This window comes from Papio anubis, chromosome 14 (genome assembly GCF_008728515.1).
Source record: "Papio anubis isolate 15944 chromosome 14, Panubis1.0, whole genome shotgun sequence".
NCBI lineage: Eukaryota > Metazoa > Chordata > Mammalia > Primates > Cercopithecidae > Papio > Papio anubis.
In genome coordinates, this window is record NC_044989.1 from 59125143 (window position 1) to 59147034 (window position 21892).

The window sequence follows — 21892 nt, forward strand, 5'->3', positions numbered from 1 at the left end:
TATAAACTAAGAAATTTTGCTGTGATGTAACATGTAGGAGGATGTTAGTTACTAAGTGTTTATGAGTCCTCTGCATTTCCTAGCATCTGTACATATAGGTGTGTTTATGTGACTAATGCTTACTGGTGGAACATGAGTAAAATCGACATTTCACTTTCAGTCCAGGGCAGTGAAAAGTGGGTGGAGTTTCTATATTTTTGCTCTTCCTCTTTCTCCCTGCCTCTCTTCTTCCCTTTCCTTTTCCCTTTCTCTTTCTCTCTCTCCATTTATATATTAGAAGTGAAGATCCTTAGAGGGAGAATTGCAAAATGGAAGGAGCCTAAGTCCCTGAACCACCCAGTGGAGAATTCTCCAAAACACAAAGCCAATGTGTGCATAGGTATACAGGTGTGTGTGGAGGGGTTAAGCTGCTGAAATTTCAGGGTTTGTTACCACAGCATATATTGCCCTGTCCTGAATGATAGAGTGGTTCACTGTAGCTTAATTCATTAAAGGAACCAGAAGAATTTTAGTTTAGTATGCTCTTTCCTATAACATGTTTTTATAGTACAATACTACTAAAGTATACACTGATGAATCAGATCCAAAAAATGAATAACTATCTATTTTTGTTTCTGCAAAGACTTGCTGTGATTATACAGATAATCAAAGTAGAAATTAAAAATTGAGCCGTTGTGCAAAAACCAGCAGCAATAGTCCCGGCATCCTCTCCCTCCGCCTCTTCAGCTCGTGACATTTACTCGGTGCTTAGTAGTTTCCAAGTATTGTCTAACGGTTTTACCTGGATAACCTAAATCAATCCTCACAATAGCCCTGTGAGGTAGGTAGTATTATTTTTCTCATTCTACAGATAAGGAAACTGAAGCTCAAAGAGATAAATTGCCTAATGTAACATTGCTGGTAAGTGAAGAGGGGGAGATATGAAACTCAGAGAGTCTGCCGCCAGAGCCTATATTCTTAACCTGTATGTTTATATAAAGCAGAAGTTTTTAAAATGATATTCATAATTGTGGATTTGTAGGTTCATAAACATAGTGTGTGGCATGTAGCCAGTACTCTGAAAATATTGGTTCATTTCTTGATGAAGGACTTCCAGAATCCAACTGTTTATGGTCTCCGGATTGGGAAGATTTAGGGCCACCTTATTCAAGGCAAAGGAAATACCTCTTTTTGCAACTTATCTTCATTTGGCCTATTTTTCCTTGCTTAGAAATTCTGGTGGTCCCTTGAACCCAGAGACAGCAAATGTTCAGAGCTCCTATGAGACTGGAAGATTATGTGTAGACTGAATTTGGAGAGCCATATACCACAGAAAAATGTTCAGCCTGTGCTGTATAAATTATCTTAAAATATCCCATACTCATCTCCAGAGTCTGAGTGTGTTCCTAAGCCTTGTTTGCAGGTTCTGTGGATATAACTTCATTTCCTTTTCTTTCTGGATCTCAAACACTTTATAAAACAAAATAATTGCTGTAAATGATGTCTAGGATGTGTTCTTTTGACTCCAGGCAGATCATATAACTGTATTCACCAACAATCTTTCTTACTCTTTCCATAGTTCCTTTTCCTATAATAGTAAAGAATGCTCAAACATTAGGGTTAGATAGACCTGGATTTGCATCCAATCTGTACTATTTAATGGAAGTTTGTCTGTGGGAAACTTGTTACTAAATTCCTCCAAGCCCCATCTCTCTCAACTGTAAAACAAGTATAATCACATTGACATAGTAAAGCTTGGCCTGTAATAGATTCTCAATGCATGGCAACTTCCTTCACCTGATAGCTTCTTTCCATCTATGTATATATATGCCATATATGAAGGCCTGGCTTTAATTTCATCTCTACCTTGAAGTCTTCTGTGGTGAATTCTACCCATATATATTTTTTTTTTTTTTACCACTTCTCTATTTGCTTTTGCACTTATTTTCCTGTGCTCTACAAGTCATCTTTTATTATAATTGACATATGAGCTAACACCCATAATCAAATCTTATTTAGCCATTCTTTTGTTGATTTCGATTGTCCAGCTAGTATGCATATTGAGGGTAAGAAGGCCTTTTCTCCTGCATTTCCTATAGAGCTGGGCACACAGTAATTAGTCAATACATAGTTCTTTTAATTGATTGTCAATTTGTTTATCCTTGCTATAAACCAGCATGAGAAGAGGGGAGCAACTCAATATAACAATTATTTAATTATTTTCCATTAGATGCTGCATCGTGGAGAAATAGGGAATGCTCCAATTGAGGATAAAGTTGTGATGCAGAAAACAAAATGAGTGCAAAATAACTACTGCCCTGTAATTTGAGAAATAGAAACAGAGGGCATCCAAAAAAATGGGAAAAAATACATCTGGTTCGGAAAATTACAAAAAATGAATGATATTATTTCGATTACAATGGACACTGTCGATTGCATTTTATCCATCTTGAGTTCAACTGCTTTATCATCAATACAACTGAAAAATTGCACCAGACTTATTTGGAAATGGAAGGCTGGGCCTCATTCTTGTATGCATTAGTAGGACATGCCTTCTGTATCATTTGGAATCCAGGTACTTACTCTGATGGGGCCCCTTATGACATGGACTTCTCTTCACACAACATATTTCTTTAGAAGTAAATCTCTTAATGCAAATATATTTGCATTTAAGTTTGGATGTGCATATGTTTTAATTTTTAAAAAGCTAACAGATGTGTAGAATGGAAAAGTGAAGAGTACACTTTAAAAAAATCATCTGTGATCATTCTGATGCCCATGCAGAGGTGTTTAACATTCCTCCCTCTGCACATCTCTCTGACCCAACACGACTCTGTGAGCATTTGCTCCCTTATCTCTCCCATCAGCCTCTGTTCAGTTACCTTTCAGTATCGTTCACACTACACATAGTCTTTTACCAAGGAACATAAATCTTTTTCCTGTCTCAACAAAAAAGTGCTTGGTGTAATCATGCACCACCAGCACCAGCCATATTTTGCTGATCCTGTCTTTTTTTCTTTTTTTCTTTTTTTAAAAATTTTAAACTACTAGGGATTAAATTAGTTTTGCCATATTGTTCCCACGAATAATTTTTCTCTCCCCTTTGAAGATAAACTATACCTTCTTCCTTTTCTTTATTGAGTTAGAGGGAAAAGGATTTGAAAAGATTTGTAATTAAACTTATTACACACTTCAATAAACTAATCTATCATGAATCATTCTTTAACAAATTTGACATCTGTAATAAAACTTTGCTTTTACATACTTCTTTATGTCAGCCCAGACCTTTTAATATTCTTAATGAGGGAGCCAAAATAATGATAGACTCTTTGTCAGTACAATTAGCATAAATGCCCTGAATAATTGGAAAACATCTACACTTTAAACTTCACTGTGACCCATTTTGTCTTAGCATTTTGATCTTTCTTGTTTTGCGGGAGGAGGAATAAGCCAGTAGGTTCCTCTTTTCTTGATCCTAATGTGAAATTCTGTTTCTGCATATCTAAATACATATCTGACTCAACCCCTTAGAAACTTTGCCCACATCTTTATCTCCTTCCCCATTCACTAGCTTCCCCACTCTGTCAAGTTAAAAAGAATTATGAGTGTCAGCCAAGAGAATGCTGGGCTGCGGAAGTGTGTGATTTGAAGATGTTGATGATAAGCACGGAGCATTACAACTACCCTCTTTAACTAGAATGCCATGTGTTTTCCTCACCACCTACAAAATCCCGCTGGCAACTTAAGAGGCATAGTGTTTTGTTTGGGTCTGTATCTTACTTTTCAATATGTTGTAATAGAGCAAGCATGTTCAATATATGAGGAAATTAATTTAAAAAACATTTAGCTCATGTACTTTGGAAATAAATCAGTTCAATTCAGAAATATAACAGTTCTAAAATCCCACTCTTTAAGACAAAAGAGGACTAATTCAAAGTCTGAATAACAAAGGTTATTAACAGATGTGTTACCTAAAATGCCGGTGAGATTAATTTCTTCAACAACTTTCAGAATACTTGACAGCCTTTGGACAAATAAATATAAGAGCTACTTTACATAATAAGTAGTTAATATATAGAATGCAGTACCTAAAGTAAAAGAAAAATAGCTTTATAATGGATTTAATTATATTCACTAATTTGAAGTTGATTCTGTAGAGGACCACTACACCATCCTATAAAAATACTCCCCTACCCTAGTTTTATAGTGAGAAAGAAGGTACTGAACTAAATTGACAGTGGTTAAGTATTGTGGTTTATTTATCCTGTTATTTTCGTTTAGTTATTAAAAGACTTGCTAATAATTCTTCTCTCATTTATTGTGTCTTTATGGAATGTTTTTAGAGTACAAATGGGTGTTTAATTCTTCATAATAGTCTTTCAATTTATAAACAAAACATTTTAAAGATGAATCTAAAATTAAGGTGCCTTTAAATTCTGTAATAGCTATAAGGCATCGATGTCTACAAACAAAGTCAGTCCAGGTGCCATTTACAGTTAGGGTTCATCAGTTAGCACAGGTTTACTCAAATTTTCTTTTCTTCTTGCTTCGAAGTATAATGAAAATGGTCAAGAGCTATGCCTCAAACACACTGTTAGATGCTTCGGGACATAGCAAATTGGTAGAAAATAAAATTTCTCCCCACAAGAATTCCAGTCTGTTTACAGAGAAGGCCCAAAGCATAGTGGATTATGATCCAGCTACAAATGGCACATCCAAACAGAATTAGGAGGAGGAACAATGATTTGGTATGAAGTAGTTTAAAAAGAAATTCTGGAGAAGGAAGAATGTGAGGACCAAGTCGAGGAGGAAGAGTAGGGGGGAAATATTGCAAGGCAGGGCAGAAGAGAGCAGAGCAAAGTGGCATGCAAACAGTATAAGGAAAACATGTAGGCATGGATTGTCACGAATCCTGGAATGATTGAAAGAACTCTGAACTGAAATCGGAAGAGTAAGTTTGAAATACTGCCTCTGATATTCTGCTTGTCCATCTATAAAATGGGAATATTTATACCTACTTTGAATGTGTTACAGAGGAGTTTATGGCTGAAAAATATACTTGTGAAAGTGCCTTATAAGTTGTAAGTCTGAGTTTTATTGTTGTGTTCATTGTTATACGTATGATGTTTGTGGAAGCAGGGTTGGAGAGAAGTGGAACAGGAGCCCTAAGAAAGCCATTGCCGTGGAGAGGAATTTAGACTTGCTTCAGGAGATACAACTAGCCACAGGAAAAATTATGATGTTCAATTAAATTCCAGTAATATTTACTGATATTGTAATATGTGGTAGTGGTAGAGATTCAATGTGAAGAAGACAGATGTGGGCCCTGCCCGCCCTGAACTTATGATCTTATGATATTTTCCCCAGAACCCTGTCCTTGTGCCAAACCTACAGAACCTTAACCATGACCACAATATTACCCGTCTCAAAAGTGTTGTCTTAACTCATAACCTCTTGAAGCTTTAAGCATATTGGAAAAAAATGACTAGGTGTTACATAACATAAAAATGCCAGGTGCTTGGGGAATAATACTAAGCTTTTTACTGAGGAAGTAACACAACACAAATGGTATTTGAGAAATATTAGTTCGTTGGGAGTGTGAAGAGCATATTGTTCGTAAGTATAGCGAAGAAATTTACTGCTTCCTGAATATCTGAGTACTTTTCATATATCCCAGGGTCTTTTCCAGTCAGCAGCCCCATGTTACTAACTCTGGATAATGGGCTGTGAACAGGTGTATTTCATTTTCAGACAACAGTTTTAAGAGTTCATGCTTGGCCATCTAGGCTCTTCTTCCCTGGTATGGCAGCCCAGGAGGTTTCCAGTTGTGGTGGCAGAGACCCAAGATGGAAACATCTTGTGTCTCTGAATTACTTAACACAGGGAGCTGCTCTGAAGACACTCTTGGAACTGCAGCAGACTCTGTGAGCATGAAATTATCCTCTCTCGCCTTAAACTGAGTCCTATCCTGACTCTTCTGGAGAAGTAGGCTGCTGACAATAGGATCTGCTAAATGACAGGAATATTATTTTGGGGATGAGATAATACAGCTTTAGAGGTGGGGAATGCCTTGAATGCTCTGCTTGCAGTTCCCAGCCCTTGCATGTCACTTTCTTCAACCTCTCACCTGTTAAAAGAAGTCTTCGGGTTGAAAACAAATAAAACAGATTTTTTTTGTCAGTCTTTTCAAGATTATATACAAAAAATAAAGACAGCAAATAAACTGAGAATCAAATCTCAAGGATGGTAGTTTGGTGCATAAAGTTATGTTCACTGAGGGAAGACATAAATGTTGGATTATAATATCTGCACTGGAATATTCCACTGCATCTTTCTCATGTCCAGGTTCTCTTTTGATGACTGAATGTGCCAGAAATGACTCTGACATCTACTGCTATGTTATGTGGGCTTTGTTTACTGTATGGGCAATTTCTCAATGAAGAGAAGCATTTCAATTATTCCCAGTAGCCGTGTGCCTATTGACACCTTGATGCTGTATAGGAAAGAGTGAGTGAGCTTTAGCCTCTGGAGCTAAGCACATTTTATCAAGAAACAGTTTCAGCAATTGACTCTCATCTGGTCATGTTACTTATATCTTGTTATCTCTCAAGGGCCCTGTAATTAAAGCAGGTGTGTGTCCTCTTAAATTACAGATGTGGCAACTATAGACATTGTAGTAAGTTTTAACGGGAGACCCTAATGACCTGCAGATTCAGTAATTACAATGAAGCAACTGGTGTGAGTGTTTGGCCAAGGAGAGTGTCAAAATGGGCAAATATATTCCAAAGTGATGGGCTTACAGGATGTAACCTAACAGAACCAGGAGAGTTTTCAAACAAAATCACAAAGATCCCTCCCCACCTCCCTCCCTCCCTCCCTCCCTCCCTCCCTTCTGTCCTTCCTTCCTTCCTTCCTTCCTTCCTTCCTTCCTTCCTTCCTTCCTATCTGCCTTCCTGCCTTCCTGCCTTCCTTCCTGCCTGCCTTCCTGCCTTCCTGCCTTCCTTCCTGCCTCCCTTCCTGCCTTCCTTCCTTATTTCCTCCCTCCTTCTCTCTCCTCTCTCCCTCCCTCTTTAAAAATAGACTAAAGCAGAATTTGAATTTAGATGTTTTCACAATATTCAGTGTAACAAGTAAGAGGCCTTCTTGCTATTTTAATAACTAATATTTTAATAATCAAGTGAACCAAAATTGTTTTGATGGCAGTTTGGGAGCTACTTTTTATGTCTTAATTGAGTAAGGTCATGTTTCACAATTCTTGAAGGTTGTGGAAAGGTAAAGACAATTGAGGAGGAAGGAAGAAACTGTTGAGGTGAGTGAAAGGAAGGTAAGAAGGAATATGTGACAAACAGGACCCAAAAGGAAGAACTAGAGGAGGAGTGATAGTATTTATCTTGAGGCAAATGGAGAAGGGGACAATAAAGACCTTCCTCTGAATACATGTGTTTTGCAAAGGTAATTCCACCTAAAGAATATGCAGCACTGTGGCTATGTTCAGTGTTCTTATATTTACTTTTTAAGAGGAACATAAAACAACCTTCTCAAGTTATTCTAGAGCAAGAAATATGTAGTAGATATTACTGGTTCCCTCGGTCCCCTTATTTATAGAAAGCAATCTTTGTGCATTTGGACGGCTTCTGACATCAAGCTCCTTTCAGCTTCTCTACTTAAGGGAATTCTCTTAGACCAGTGGTCCCCATCCCCCAGGCCACGGACACAGACCAGTACCAGTTCATGACCTGTGAGGAGCCAGGCTGCACAACAGGAGGTGAGCAGAGGGCCAGTGAGCATTACTACATGAGCTCCTCCTGTCAGATCAGCAGGAGCATTTGATTCTTGTAGGAGCGGGGACCCTCTTGTGAACAGTACGTGTGAGGGATCTAGGTTGTGCACTCCTTATGAGAATCTAATTTCTGATGATCTGAGGTGGAACAGTTTCATCCTGAAGCCATTCCCCCCACACCCCTTTCCATTTTCATGGAAAAAAATGTTTTCCATGAAAAAAATGTTTTCCATGAAAATGGTCCCTGGTGCCAAAAAGGTTGGGGACCCCAGTCTTATGCCTTAGCTTTTTTAGCCCCAGTTAGATGCAACCTTGATGTATGGAGGAGAAGTTCTTAGGGTTGGGGCAACTATCAATTATGGGCTATGACAGAGGCTGAATGTCCCAGCCTTCTGTCTTGCTGTGGTTCCAGTAAAGTTCATTTCTACTTGGCTCCTGAGGGACTCCAGTGGAAATAAGCCTCAGATGTCCACAGTGATAATCAGCTCAAAACTCATCCTGACTAGCTTTGCTTCCTTTCTGAACTCTCTCTGCTCCTTCACTTTGGCTTCCTGGGATTCCATCCAAATAACCTCAGTTCACTAAACCCTTATTTCAGTTTTGGCTTTGGGGGAATCCAAATTAAGATACACTGTTTTCATCATAAAATGTTTTTCAAATTCAACTCTCCTGTACATTTTATCTTTTTTTTTTTTTTTTTTTTGAGACAGAGTTTCTCTCTTCTTGCCCAGGCTGGAATGGCACTGTCTTGGCTCACTGCAACCTTTGCCTCCTGGGTTCAAGCAATTCTCCTGTCTCAGCCTCCCAAGTAGCTGGGATTACAGGTGCCCACCAACACACCTGGCTAATTTTTGTATTTTTAGTAGATACAGGGTTTCACCATATTGGCCAGGCTGGTCTCAAACTCCTGACCTCAGGTGATCCATCCACCTCAGCCTCCCAAAGTGCTGGGATTACCAGTGTGAGCCACCACACCCAGCCCATTTTATCTAATTTCAAAAATATTTTTGGAATAAGTTGGATTGAAATATATAAGACACAGAGAACCTTAGAGGATGGAAATCAGAATGATGAGACAAACTCTTCCCCTTTCTACACCTTTTTTTTTTTTTTTTTTTAATCAGGCAGGCTAGATGCTCACTGGTACTTTCAGGGTTATTACCAGAAGTGCTAATTGGTTAGTATGTACACAGTTTATTATAACATTACAGGGGAAAATGTATTATTTTTATTTCTTTTTCCTGAGCCCCCACAACTATTGAGAACTGTTTAACCTCTAAGTTATTAAGGATTTTTTTCTTTCTTTAGAGATGACAATGCCTGATGATTTCTGTGTCCTTAGGGCAAGGGTAAATCTTGGTGTGCAGCCTGAACCAAACAGATAAATATAATTATTATTTCTGTATATTTGATGATGAAAGGGTTTCAGGCTCCACAGACTGATCTTTCTGTCGCCAACTGTGTATTGCCGAAATTTTGATTAAAGGCTCACTGAAGTAGTTTATCAGTATTTGTTTGGTTTCAGGAAGTAAAATATGTGAGCTCAATATGAATGACAGACTACATCCATCGAGAGCATTTGTTTCTTCAGTCTGGGAAACTCAAAATCCTTGCTGTAGATAATGTATGAGGAAGATATTTTCTTTTCCCAGATTTGCATAGAGCTCAATAGTCCCCTGATTCCAGACATATTATGTTCTGTAGTAGCTTTCCTTGCCTCCATCTTCCTCCTGCAAATGTGAATCTGCTAGAATACAGACATCATTTAAAAAATAATTTAAACCCTTCAAATCCTCCTGTCTGGAAAATGTGCGTACAATTTGTAAGAGAGAAGCCCAAAGTGCTGCTGAAGAAAGCCAAAATATTTTGCTGACTTTTTGAAGAGATTTCTAGGCAAGGGAAAAAATACTGATCTTGATAAAAGGAGAAAGAAAGAGTGAAAAAGCAGGTTCTGTTTTTTAAGTTATTCCATAGAATATAGACAATTATTTTGCATTTTAAGAAATTACTTTAAAGATACTAAAATGGGTGAGAAGGAGAAAGACATTGCAATAGCCCTTCATTTTTTTGAGTCAAAGAAACTAAAGTTAGGGGCACTATAATAAATTTGATGTTTTCTCTGTATGTCTGAGAGAAAGACACAAAAGAGAAGGTGGGAGGGTGAAGAAAGGAAGGACAAGGGGAGAGAGGAAGAGAAAGAGAAAGGCGAGAACACACACATAAGCACACACAGAGACAACTTGGTGGGGGAGAAAACAAAAACAAGCAAACAAAACCATGATGCAAGCACTTCCAGATCTCACTTGGTGATTGTAGAGTGGTGACTTTAGGCTTAGTACATACTCTCCAACCCCTAAATTGAAAGCATTAATAAATACAAATAAACTTTTGATAAGTCTCAGCTAGTTACATCTGTGTATGATATTTGAGGTGTTTATCCTAATCAATCTTTTTAACATTGAGAATTTTGAGTCTTTACATTTTATCATTGTTGTCATGAACCTGAGCCTTCGTCCTTCTGTATGTACACACCATGTGTACAAGTGATTATAAAACGAAAAACAAACATCAAAGAAGGATGCCTTGATTTCTTTCTGTGGAACAAAATGGTAAGAGGCAAAGATATTCACCATCTATTGTAACTTTGGTGGTTTTCTAAATTGCCTGCAATATGGCAGCTTCTTTGTTCAGACCTTTGAAAATGACACAAACAGGCAACATGCAGAGCATTCAGAGTGAAGCCTGACATTGTCTTTTCAGCTGATAGGACTTGGGGATAAGAAAATAAATAATATAAAAACAACCTGCACAATGTGAATTAGAAAGAAAATACCTGTCTCTACCTTTTAGATTTTTGGGCTTTTCTGCATTTGTAACATAATCTTTCCATTTTGAAATGATGGCTATGTCCTTTTTTATTCTTTTATTTTCTCTCTTTCTCTCATTTTTTAAAAAAACAACCCACAGTCCCGTCTATGTGCGGGATAAGTAACTAAACAGCGAAGTATGTGATTGGTGCTGTAGTTATTTTGAAAAGGTGTATTACTTGGCAAAATAGTCTGCAATGATTTGAGCCTATTGTGTATATCTGTGTTTGGACACTTCTTTAAGAGTGAGCTTTTGATCTGATGAACCATAATAACTTCTTCTGTAGCAAATCCCTGTCAGCTGCTGAATTATTGGGCCTCCACTACAGTTATGGTTTATTGGGTAAATAATAGTATGACTATACCAAGCCAAAAGTTATGGATGGCCCAACGTCCATGTTAGCTGCCTACAAATCTTCCCATGATTTTATTGAAAACAATTACCAGAGTGTATAAGCTCATGGGGGAGACAGGGATTCCCTTTGGATGATTATATGGCTGTGCCTGCTATTCTTTTCAAGGCCTTTTGTTCTTCATTTTTTTTATTAGAATATGACAACAGCTCTAAGAGACCAGTGTTGCAAGTTTGTCTGGCCAACAACAACAACCAAAAAAACTGAATTTTAGTGCATCAAATGACTCACCCAGGGCCTTGGAGCTTTCAAGATGGAGAGCTTGGCTGTGCCTTCTGGGCAGCTGCTTTCTTCCCCACAGACCCTTTATGGCAGGTGTAGAGTGAAGAGATTTAAGCTCAGCATTTGGCTTGAAGAAAAAGGAGTCTAATATGGTGTTCCAATGTCAGTAATGTTCAAGTTTGCTCACATTTTGAGACCAGAAAAAGAAAAACCATTTTAAGATATTAATTAGAAGAGGGTGGTAGTGTTGAAAGGAGGAATTAGTAATTTTGTTTAAGAGCTGAAGTTTTGGCTTTACAGAGGTGCTTGGCAAAGGTCTTCGTTGCAACCACAGGTATAGAACTAGATGTCGGCTCAATAATGTCACCACAAGTGTTTTTCAGGCCACATTTATATATTTCTTGAAATAAACTTCTTAAAAAACAGGCCGTGTGCAGTGGCTCACACCTGTAATCCCAGCACTTTGGGAGGCTGAGGTGGGAGGATCACTTGAGGTCAGGAGTTCAAGACCAGCCTGGCCAACATGGTGAAAGTTTGTTTCTACTAAAAATACAAAAATTAGCCAGGTGTGGTGGCAGGCACCTGTAATCCCAGCTACTCGGGAGGCTGAGGCAGGAGAATCGCTTGAACCCAGGAGGTGGAGCTAAGATAGCGCTATTACACTTCAGCCTGGATGACAGAGTGAAACTCTGTCTCAAAAACCAAACAAACAAACAAACAAAACAAAACAAACAAACAGACCAAAAAAAAAAACAACAACAGATTTGCATAACTGAGTTTGTTCTGGGTACGATACTCAGGACTTTCAAGATGTTCGTGTTATCAGAGTGAATAAATTAAGAATTTCCAACATTTTCTCCAATTAAAAACAAAAAGACTACACTTTATTTCTATTCATCTTTCATTTTGCCTTTTTATTCTTGCTGAAAAATTATATCCCAAATATTTTTTGTGCTCTTGGAAGTTAAATGCTCATTGATATACTTCCATGTACAAAGGATTCAACTTGGCATTGCTGGGTATAATAACACAAATAAGATATCCCCACTATATTAGTTTTTTATTGCCATTTAACAAATTACCTCAAACTTAGCAGCTTAAAATGACACGCATTTGTTAGCTCACAATTCTGTAGGTCAGAAGTCCAACAAAATGTGACTGGGTTCTTTCTCTACTCAGGGTTTCACAAGGGTAAAATCCAGGCATCAGTTGTGCTATGTTCTAGTCTGGAGGCTTTAGGAAAGAATTCATTTCCAAGGTCATTCTTGGCTGAATTCAGTTCCTTTTATTTGCAGCACTGAGGTTCCTGTTTTCCAGCTGGGTTTCCTGTCAGAGGCTTTTCACAGTTCCTAGAAGCTGCCTGCATGCCTTGTCCTGTGGTCTCTTCTATCTTCAAGTTGGCAATGGAGAACTTCTCATGCATTAACTCCCCTGTGTACTTTGAGTCTCTGGCTTCCCTTTCTGCTTGGAAAAAAATTTCTGCTTTTAAAAGGCTCATGTAATTAAGTCAGGCCCACCCAATGATTCATCTTCCTATCTAAATGTCAGCTGATTTAGGACCTTAATTTCATTTGCAAAGACTTTTCACAGCAGTACTTAGGTTATGCTTGATTGGATAACTTGGAGAATTGTGTGTACACCAGGGGCAAGGAATGGTGGAAGTCCGTCTTATAATTTTGCCTACTACACCTGCCCTAAGGGAACTTAACATCCTTTAAGATGGATAAAACAAGGATATAAAGAGATAAGATGCAAGTGGTATTACAGGAGCCACAGGATAAAGATGCACCAGATATTATAAGAGTTCCAAAAAAAGGATAAACCACTTTTGTACAGGGAAATCTGCAGCGGTTTCTTGAAAAGGACCTGGAAGGGTGGACAGTATTTTTGTTCATGAAGATAAGGATAAGATACCCCAGTCAGAGATAGTAACACACACAATGGCACAGAAATGACAAAGTGAAGACCATTTGGGAAAGGGTTGGCAGCACTGTGTAGATAGAGCATGAAAAATGTACGGAGAGGTGAGAATGGGATGACAAATATAACTTCTATTTGGGAAGGGCTTTGAATGCCAGGCAGATTAATTTGTCTCTAAGTTAGTGGGAATGGGTTATTAGTGAAGGTTATTGAATATTGGGGAGATCTGATGGGAGTTATACTTTAGAAGAATTGATAGTAGAATAGAAGCAGTTTGGAGTGGGTTGGGATCTTCCAGGGAGGCTGTTTAGCAATAGCCTAGAAAGTAATGAGAAAGGCCGGGCGCAGTGGCTCATGCCTGTAATGCCAGTAGTTTGGGAGACTGAGACAGGTGGATCACCTGAAGTCAGGAGATTGAGACCAGCCTGGCTAATATGGGGAAACCCTGCCTCTACTAAAAATACAAAAATTAACCATGTGTGGTGGCAAGTGCCTGTAATCCCAGCTACTCAGGAGGCTGAGGCAGGAGAATCCCTCGAACCCCAGGAGGCGGAGGTTGCAGTGAGCCGAGATCACACCATTGCATTCCAGCCTGGGCAACAGAGCAAAACTCTGTCTCAAAATAAATAAATAAATAAATAAATAAATAAATAAATAAAAAATAAAGAAATAAAAAAGAAAAAAAAATAGTAATGAAAAACTCAACTTAGGGAAAGTGAAAATAGAAAAATGAGGATGGATGCATTGTGATGATATAGTTTGTAAATTCAAAAACAGATTGGATACATGGAGAGAGAAAAAAGAGAAGTTGACTTCACTTGGAGCCTGCTCTCATAAGCAAAAATAGGGAAACTGGAAAGATTTGTTTTGGAAAAAAAATATGACGATATAGGTTGTACATAGTTTAATTTAGATGGAATCATTGTTGAAAGTATTCTTGGTTCTCAGCATCAAAATAAGGCTGTCAGGAAGGAGAGAGCCACGGCCATATTGGACAAAGGGGTGATAAAACTCACGGGGATCTAAGGCTGCCAGGGGTGGGCCAAATATGGAATTAAAATGAATCCAGTCATGGCAGTAGAAATGTGTTAAATGCCTGGCAGGGGAGATGCTTGGAGTCTCAGGCAATCATTGTGGAGGAGTCGGAGGCCATAGACACAGGAAATATGGTGTAGTCTCTCAGGGGGAAGGAATTAGTAAGAACTAGCTCAGGGACAAGGGACCCAGCTACCTCCTGAAAAACTGATGCACTATTCAGAAGTCATTCATACAAGTTGTCCAGACATATAGGTGACATGATTTAGGGGAGGCCTTAGGTCTGCCAATCCACAGTTTCCATGGGCTCACAGTAAACACACTGGAGGTAGAACTAATGTTGATCTCATGGTGTAGAATGGATGTGTCAATGTAGCAATATACATTAGCCACCTTGGAAACACATGACACTGTCTATAAGGTGAGGGTGTTTCTATCATATTTACAATTGAAAGGGGATAGACAAGGCTCAGACTATAATTTAATATACTGATTTTCAAAGGATGGTTAATCAAAATTTTTTTTGCATGCAGGTAGAAATGTAGTTCTGTCCCTCAAAAAAGTGAATGAGATTCTGTGTTTCATAGAATTTTGAGGGAAAGGAGGATTGAAATTTTAGATATATGATAAGAATAGCGAGCACATTTTTATAATTAGTCTCACTGAATTTTTAGCAGAGAAAGAAAAAGAGATGGGTTCATGACAGGGCAGGCTTGCTGGTTTTAAAGAATCTAGTGGCCCCTCTTGTTTTTAGTTGGAGGAGAAAGAACCAGCAAAACTACTGCAGAGGAGGGTGGAGGGGCTATCCGATGGTATGAAGTTCTAGAGGAGACAGAGACAAAAGGATGAGATTGGGAGAAGGGATGAAGAAGTTAGTGTGATTCTCCTCTCTAGTATGAGTAAAGGCTTAGATTCTTCCTAAAATATGTAGAACACATCATACTCAATCAACAATGTCCAAAATGTCCATACAAAAATGTTTAATATCTCCTTCATAAAATCTGCTTTTGAAAATACTTACATGTTAGTACATACTTGTACTTAATATTCGGACTTAGATATCCACACTTTCCCTTGAAGTCTTTTACTGGCCTTGTCTTTGGGAGGCTGGACAGAGAGGATGGGACTGTCCTTGGAATTCCAGTTTATAGCTTCTTGGTTACCCCATGGAGTGGAGTATGGCAGCAGGTTCCAACATCATGCCAGGTAGATCAGAATGCTAAGTAGCCAGTGCTGGCAATGTGAAGGCAAGAGGACGAGATGAGGCAAGAGCTGGAAGACAAAGTAGAGGATCAGCTGCCCAAAACTGAAGAATTGACCTAGTGAGGAGGAGAGGATGAACCATGGTAAACTGCCAGGGAAAACCCAGGGAAGTGATGACATAAGGCATGGCTGAAAGGTTGGATTTGTTTAAAACAATTATGCTTCAATTTAGTTCATGAAATTTGGTTTCTTTCCTAGTACTGCATCAAAGATGTTTCTACAGAGTCACAGAAAGTCTTAAATTGGCAGACTCCTTTTTAACATTCTCCAAGGCCTTTCATGCCCTATTCTCTCTTCCTGTTTTTTTATGGGCATCTTTGTGTATTCAACCAAAAACAACTCTTGTACTTCTTAGTTTTCTTTTTCTTTTTCTTTTGTTTCACATGGCCTCCATTTCTACTGGAAATTTACTCCCAGTACCATCTTCCAAAACACTTCTTTGTGCCAGGAGTTTGTGAACTCCCACTTGTTCCATGCAGATATATTGACAGAATTATGGAACCTTCTTCCAATTACCTTTCTAATCTAAATAAAAGACTATGACATTCCTTCCACCCTTCAACCTCCAATAGTCACTTCACCTTTTGTGATACATCAGGTTAAGAGTCTTTGTGAATATAACTTAAAAAAAAAATATGTAACGATCCAGTGTGGTGGCTCATGCCTGTAATCCCAGCACTTTGGGAGGCCAAGGTGGGCAGATCACTTGAGGCAGGAGTTCAAGACCAGCCTGGCCAATATGGTGAAACCCCATCTCTACTAAAAATACAGAAGTTAGCTGGATGTGCTGGCAGGCACCTGTTATCCCAGCTACTCTGGAGACTGAGGCAGGAGAATCCCTTGAATCCAGGAGGCGGAAGTTGCAGTGAGCCGAGATGCACCACTGCACTCCAGCCTGGGTAATAGAGTGAGACTCCATTTCCAAAACAAACAAACAAACAAAAGAAAAAGTCCCAATCCTATCCTATCATAATCAAAAGATTTAAATTATAAATTTAAAATTTGTAATTTTGAATTTTAAGTCCTTGGCATGTATTTAAATCTCTTGATCCCAGGTGAATGCAGTACAATGTATTTTGTCAATTTTATTTTACATATTTTTCTTGAATGCTCACTGTTTTCCTAGGGTGGTAGTATGCTAGTGGTGGTAGTGATATTTATGTGTGTGTGTGTGTGTGTGTGTGTGTGTGTGTGTGTGTGTAGAGGGTAGACATCTAAGTAGAGGAAATAATGTTTGCAAAAGCAGAGGCATTCCTGGAGAAATTGCAGTGGGTAAACTGTGGCGGGAGCACAAAATGCATGAATATATGAGAGCATGGTGGTAAGGACAATTAATCCAACCACGTTTGTTGAAAAGGAGCTAAGATGTTATTCTGAGGTATTTGGAGTGTATTCCAAAGGCCATGGGGGAGCCACAGGTTTTCAACCATATGATCTCCATGAAGAAAAGATCTAAACCTTTCTTAGAAACATCCCACAGTGTCTGAGACTTCAGAACTAGATGGTGAAAGTTTTTGCTAAAATAAATTATACTTAATTCATGTGAAGTAAATGTAATGCAGGGCCAATATTGTGACTGTACTGTAGTAGGGAGAGGTAAGAATCTGGGGCAACCTGTGGACCACTGATACATTCAGATAAAAGATGGTAGAGATCATAGGGTTATGGATGACTTTTATTTTTGTCTTCATACTTCTGATCATTTTGCAGTATATTAAATGAATATGAATTACATTTATCATTAAAGAAATCCATCGACCTTATTATACACAGAAATAGAAATGACTGTCAGGCCTTTGGTGTGCTTTTTAGAGAGTGCAGAATAGAGTTGAGGGGCATTTTTGAAAATACTGGACTTGGATAAAGGAAGGATCTCTTGCTGCCACATGTGTATGTTTCATGTGCCTTAGATTTATTGAGTTGGATTTTGATTGCTATGTTCTGATAAGGCCATAAGGTAATCCTAGGCCTCTGTAGGTGTTAGGGCTGGGGCAATGTATTAGTCCATCTTCATGTTGCTGATAAGACATACCTGAGATTGGAGAATTTACAAAAGAAAGAGGTTTAGTGGACTTACAGTTCCATGTGACTGGGGAGGCCTCACAATCATGGTGGAAGGCAAGGAGGAGCAAGTCACGTCTTACATGGATGGCAACAGGCAAAGAGACAGCTTGTGCAGGGAAAATCCCATTTTTAAGCCATCAGATCTCATGAGACTTATTCACTATTATGAGAATAGCACAGGAAAGACCAGCCTCCATGATTCAATTACCTCCCACTGGGTCCCTCCCACAACACATGGGAATTGTGGGACATACAATTCAAGATGAGATTTGAGTGTGGATACAGCCAAACCATATCAGGCAGTCTCCCTAACAGACATTTGGGACATTGAGGTTTTCATGAAGGGAAATGACATTTGTTCGAAAAGTCCAAAATGGACTGTAAGAAGACTATTCTTAGCTCTGGCCGCATTGTTTCAGGCCAGCCTTTTACAGGAGACAATGATGCAGGAACCTTGAGATACATCCTTCAGGGACAGGGGAAACCACCTACCAAGGGCAGCAAGTTGGAAACTAGACCAGGACCATTCACCCACAGAGGGCTATATGCTAAAGATAACGGAACTGTATTTCACATATTAGACTATCTAGTTGCTTGTTATTGTCTGTATTTACTTCCTTTCTGTTATCCTTGTTTAGTGAAGTCTTGTTCTCTATTTTATCTGAGCTAGGCTTTGGGGGAACTGAAAAAAAATAGTTGTATTTCCACACTTGGGCTAAAACATGAAATGGGGCCACTCTGCTTGGCTGTGGTAACAGAATTTAGTATGAGCTCATGACGGAGAGGTGAATCTTAGGGTATAGATGGGAGGCTGTGAGTTCCAAATATCCCTCCCTAGTAGTGATTCTCTCTGTTACTGTGGAGGATTAGGGTCTGACCTTTTTCAAGGTATCTGCATATATAAGTTAGTGCCTGTCTGAGGAGAAAAAGGGGAAAGAGCAGAATTAAGTAAGACTTGATGTTTCTGTTTTCCTAATTAAAGAGATCATGGTGCCATGAACTGAGATAAGGCACTCATGAAGGTCAAGTTTTATGGAGGAAGGACTTTGGACATGCTAAAGATGAAGTATCTTTGTCCAGGTGCAGTTGTCCAGGAAGCAGTGGGACCTGGCTTAATATGGAGAAAGACATAGGATTAGGAACTAGAATTCAAGAAGTCACATCTCAGTAGGGGGTGAGAATACCAGTCATACTACCACATGGCATTGCCATATGAGCAAAATCAATTACCACAACACTATGGATAGATGCAAAAGGCACTTATGTCCAGAATTGGATAATATGTTACTATTATTAAAAATAATAACCAGCAACTCTGTGTATTCTGCTGTTACCTTCACATTTATACCATGTATTATTACTCTTTCTCTTCTTAGAAGCACTTTTAATTATGTTATTGTTAGACCTAAAGCAAAGATTTGTTTGGAGAACTCCATTGTTCCTGAGTAAGGAACTTTTTAGTTTCTGGAGAGAGTTGCACTTAGGATGTAATAACTAAAGCTTAAATATAGCGTGATCTCAAATCTGTCAAATATCTGCATCAGTCTTTTAAAAATTTTTTACTTCTTAAAGCCTGGTAACTTTTGGTTTGATTTGAAGACTGAGAAAGCTACTCACATTTGAAATTGGAGGAAGGAAATAATTTCCTTTGAAACACCACAAAATCACTGCATGTTACTAATACTATAAGGCTTCTTTCCCATTCAGTTTATCTGGAGAAAAACTGATTTGCATATGTTTGCATCTATTTGCATGTTCAATTCAAGTGACTCCCAACTCTAAGTATATAAGATGAAACATATTAACTCCTTGTTTTAACCTGCTGTGATTCTTGTCTAATGCTGTGTGGTGGGTTTGAAAATTGTAAGTGCCTTGGAAATTGGTGAAGAATTCAAGATGTGCGGCGGTGGGCATTCAGGATATCATGTTGGCCTCAGGGGCTCAGGGGCTGAGAGCTGGGAAGCCACAAGAGGCCTGGGAGAGTGTCAAAATGGGCAAATGTGTCCCCGAGCGTGAGCTTACAGAGCACCCCCTAATTGAGCAAGGGAAATCACAGAGGAAGGTTTTGAGAGACTGCCATCTGCAATCAGGGACTTAGAGCTACTAGAGGCGAAGCTTGTCCTTGGTCCTCTGCCCTTGACATTACCGCCCTCCTTTCAAGGATCCTCTGGCATGTCGTTAATTTTTTACAAATCTATATTGTAAAAGGATGGCTTATCTTCATATTACATATTCACTATACAGATTATGGAAAAGAAAATCTTCCCTGAATTTTCTTCCCCTAATATGTGTGTGTATATATATTTATGTATGCATGACTGTGTGTGTGTGTGTATATATATGTAAAATATATATGTAAAAAATATATATATATATATATGTAGAGAGAGAGAGAGTAGCATATCTGTCAAACCATAGGAAATAAAATGTTAGAGGAAATTTTAGGTTCTTTGGAAAACCAGTAAATATATTTTCCCCCTGGGATTAGGCGGTCTTTGAAGCCACTACAACTAAACCATAAAGACAGTTACTTCTTTACCTTCTTATTGGGCCAGACTCTAAGGCTGCTTTTGTAAGGGCAGTAGCCACTTGCCACATGTGCCCATTGTACACATAAAATGTGGCTGAATTCTTCTGCATTGGGACATGCTGTAAGTATAACATACATATGTGTTTGTGTGTGTGTGTGTAGACAAGGTCTCACAAAGCAGGGTCTCACAAGACAGGGCCTCAGCAGCCTTGGCTGGTCTCAAAACCATGGGCTTAAGCGATTCTCCTGCCTCAGCCTCTCAAAGTGCTGGTATTATAGGTGTGAGCCACTGCACCCAGCTACACATTGATTTTTAAGGCTTCCTGTCAGAAAAATAATGTAAAATTTTTCATTAATAATTTTTTAGAATGTTGATTACATGTTGAAATGATAATATTTTTGATATAGCTGATTAAGTAAAATATATTATTAAAATAATTATTTTGCTCCTTCTCACTATTTTTTTTTTAATGTGACAACAGGAAAACTTGAAATTATTATGTGGCTTGCATTATGGCTCATACAACATTTCTGTTGGGCAGCACTGCTCCAAGGGAAACATTTCACCAAGGAGAAATCTTGAGAAAAAACTGAAGAGTCCACGCTGGGACTCTGGTGGGAAGCAGTTGCTACCCATTGCTCACACTCTAGATTGTTGCTCTTTGTGATATGAATATCAGATGTCTTAAAATTATTTTAATGTGGATTTTGCTTGCTTTTCCTTTCTTTCTACCCTGTCTGTGTTTCTACTATGATCCAATGTAGAGATAAGGGAAAGCCAGTGTCCTCAGCTTCAGGCCTATGTAAATGGATTTTAGTTGAAACACAGTTTCTCCTGATGACTGTTAAAAACTAATTAGGTTTTGTCATTTATTCACTTGGAATTTTGTCTCATTGAAACCTTGCTACTCAGTTTACCCTGCTTCTAGGTGGTGAATACCTGCTGCCATGTTAGGTTATGCTTTTTTGCTTAAATTAACTCCTAAATAATATAGCATAGCAGATACAGGAGAATGGGTGGGGAAGGAAAAGTTCTCACTTTTTTTTTTTTAATACAAGACTGATTTTATTATATTGCCAGAGAAATAAGTTAGATTGCTCTGGCAGTCTCAATAAATCACACATGAAGTCGTCTTTTTTTTTCTAAATTAAATTTTTATTTAAATAAAAGTGTTATGTTTGTATTTGAGCTGACAGCTAAATCTGATAATTAGAGTGCATGAAGTTGGCTTTGATTGGCATTGTAATTGGATTGTCATTGGGCTGAGAACCTATTATCTTTGGATCATGCCCCATGAAATCTGTTGAAGAAACTTTGCTGCCAGTCATTAGAGCCACCATCTTGGCTTACAAATTAGGTTTGAAAGGTTTCTTACCACTGGGAATGTAATTTAAACCACTGCAATTGCACTCCCATTAATTAAAATTATATTAAAATTATGGTTCATTTTCTAAATTTTTTTTTGTATTTTATTAGACATACTTATTACTAAATGCTTAACAAATTACATAGCAGTGCTTAGTAAAATTATGTTTCATAGATAATCCATCTCTTCAGCACGTTACTCAGCATCAGTAGAATTAGTCAGTGTTAATCATTAAAGGATATACTATTTATATTTTTCATTACAAGTTTCAGAAAGAAGCATTTCCTTTATTTCAACGTAAAATGCAGGACCAGCAATGTCTACTGTACATTAAGATCAGTCCTGCCAATAAAGAAATATGCAGCTTTGCTTTAAGGAGACGTCATCCGTCATGGTCACAGTTCTTCCTACCTTAATTTCTTTCTTTTCTAGAACAATAGAATACTGTAAAA

At 38.3% G+C, this 21892-nt stretch overlaps 1 long non-coding RNA gene across 4 annotated transcripts in view; it reads left to right on the plus strand.

The window, feature by feature from the left end:
* The window catches only part of LOC108581645, a 72381-nt gene that overhangs the window by 33197 nt on the left and 17292 nt on the right, over positions 1-21892 (plus strand). For 2 of the 4 annotated variants that reach the window (XR_004178264.1, XR_004178265.1), the window contains exon 2: positions 2210-2554. This is a non-coding gene — a long non-coding RNA (uncharacterized LOC108581645). Of the gene's footprint in view, positions 1-2209; positions 2642-12556; positions 13607-21892 lie in introns of those variants that run through there. The other 2 variants (XR_002516661.2, XR_002516660.2) reach the window with 2 other exon arrangements.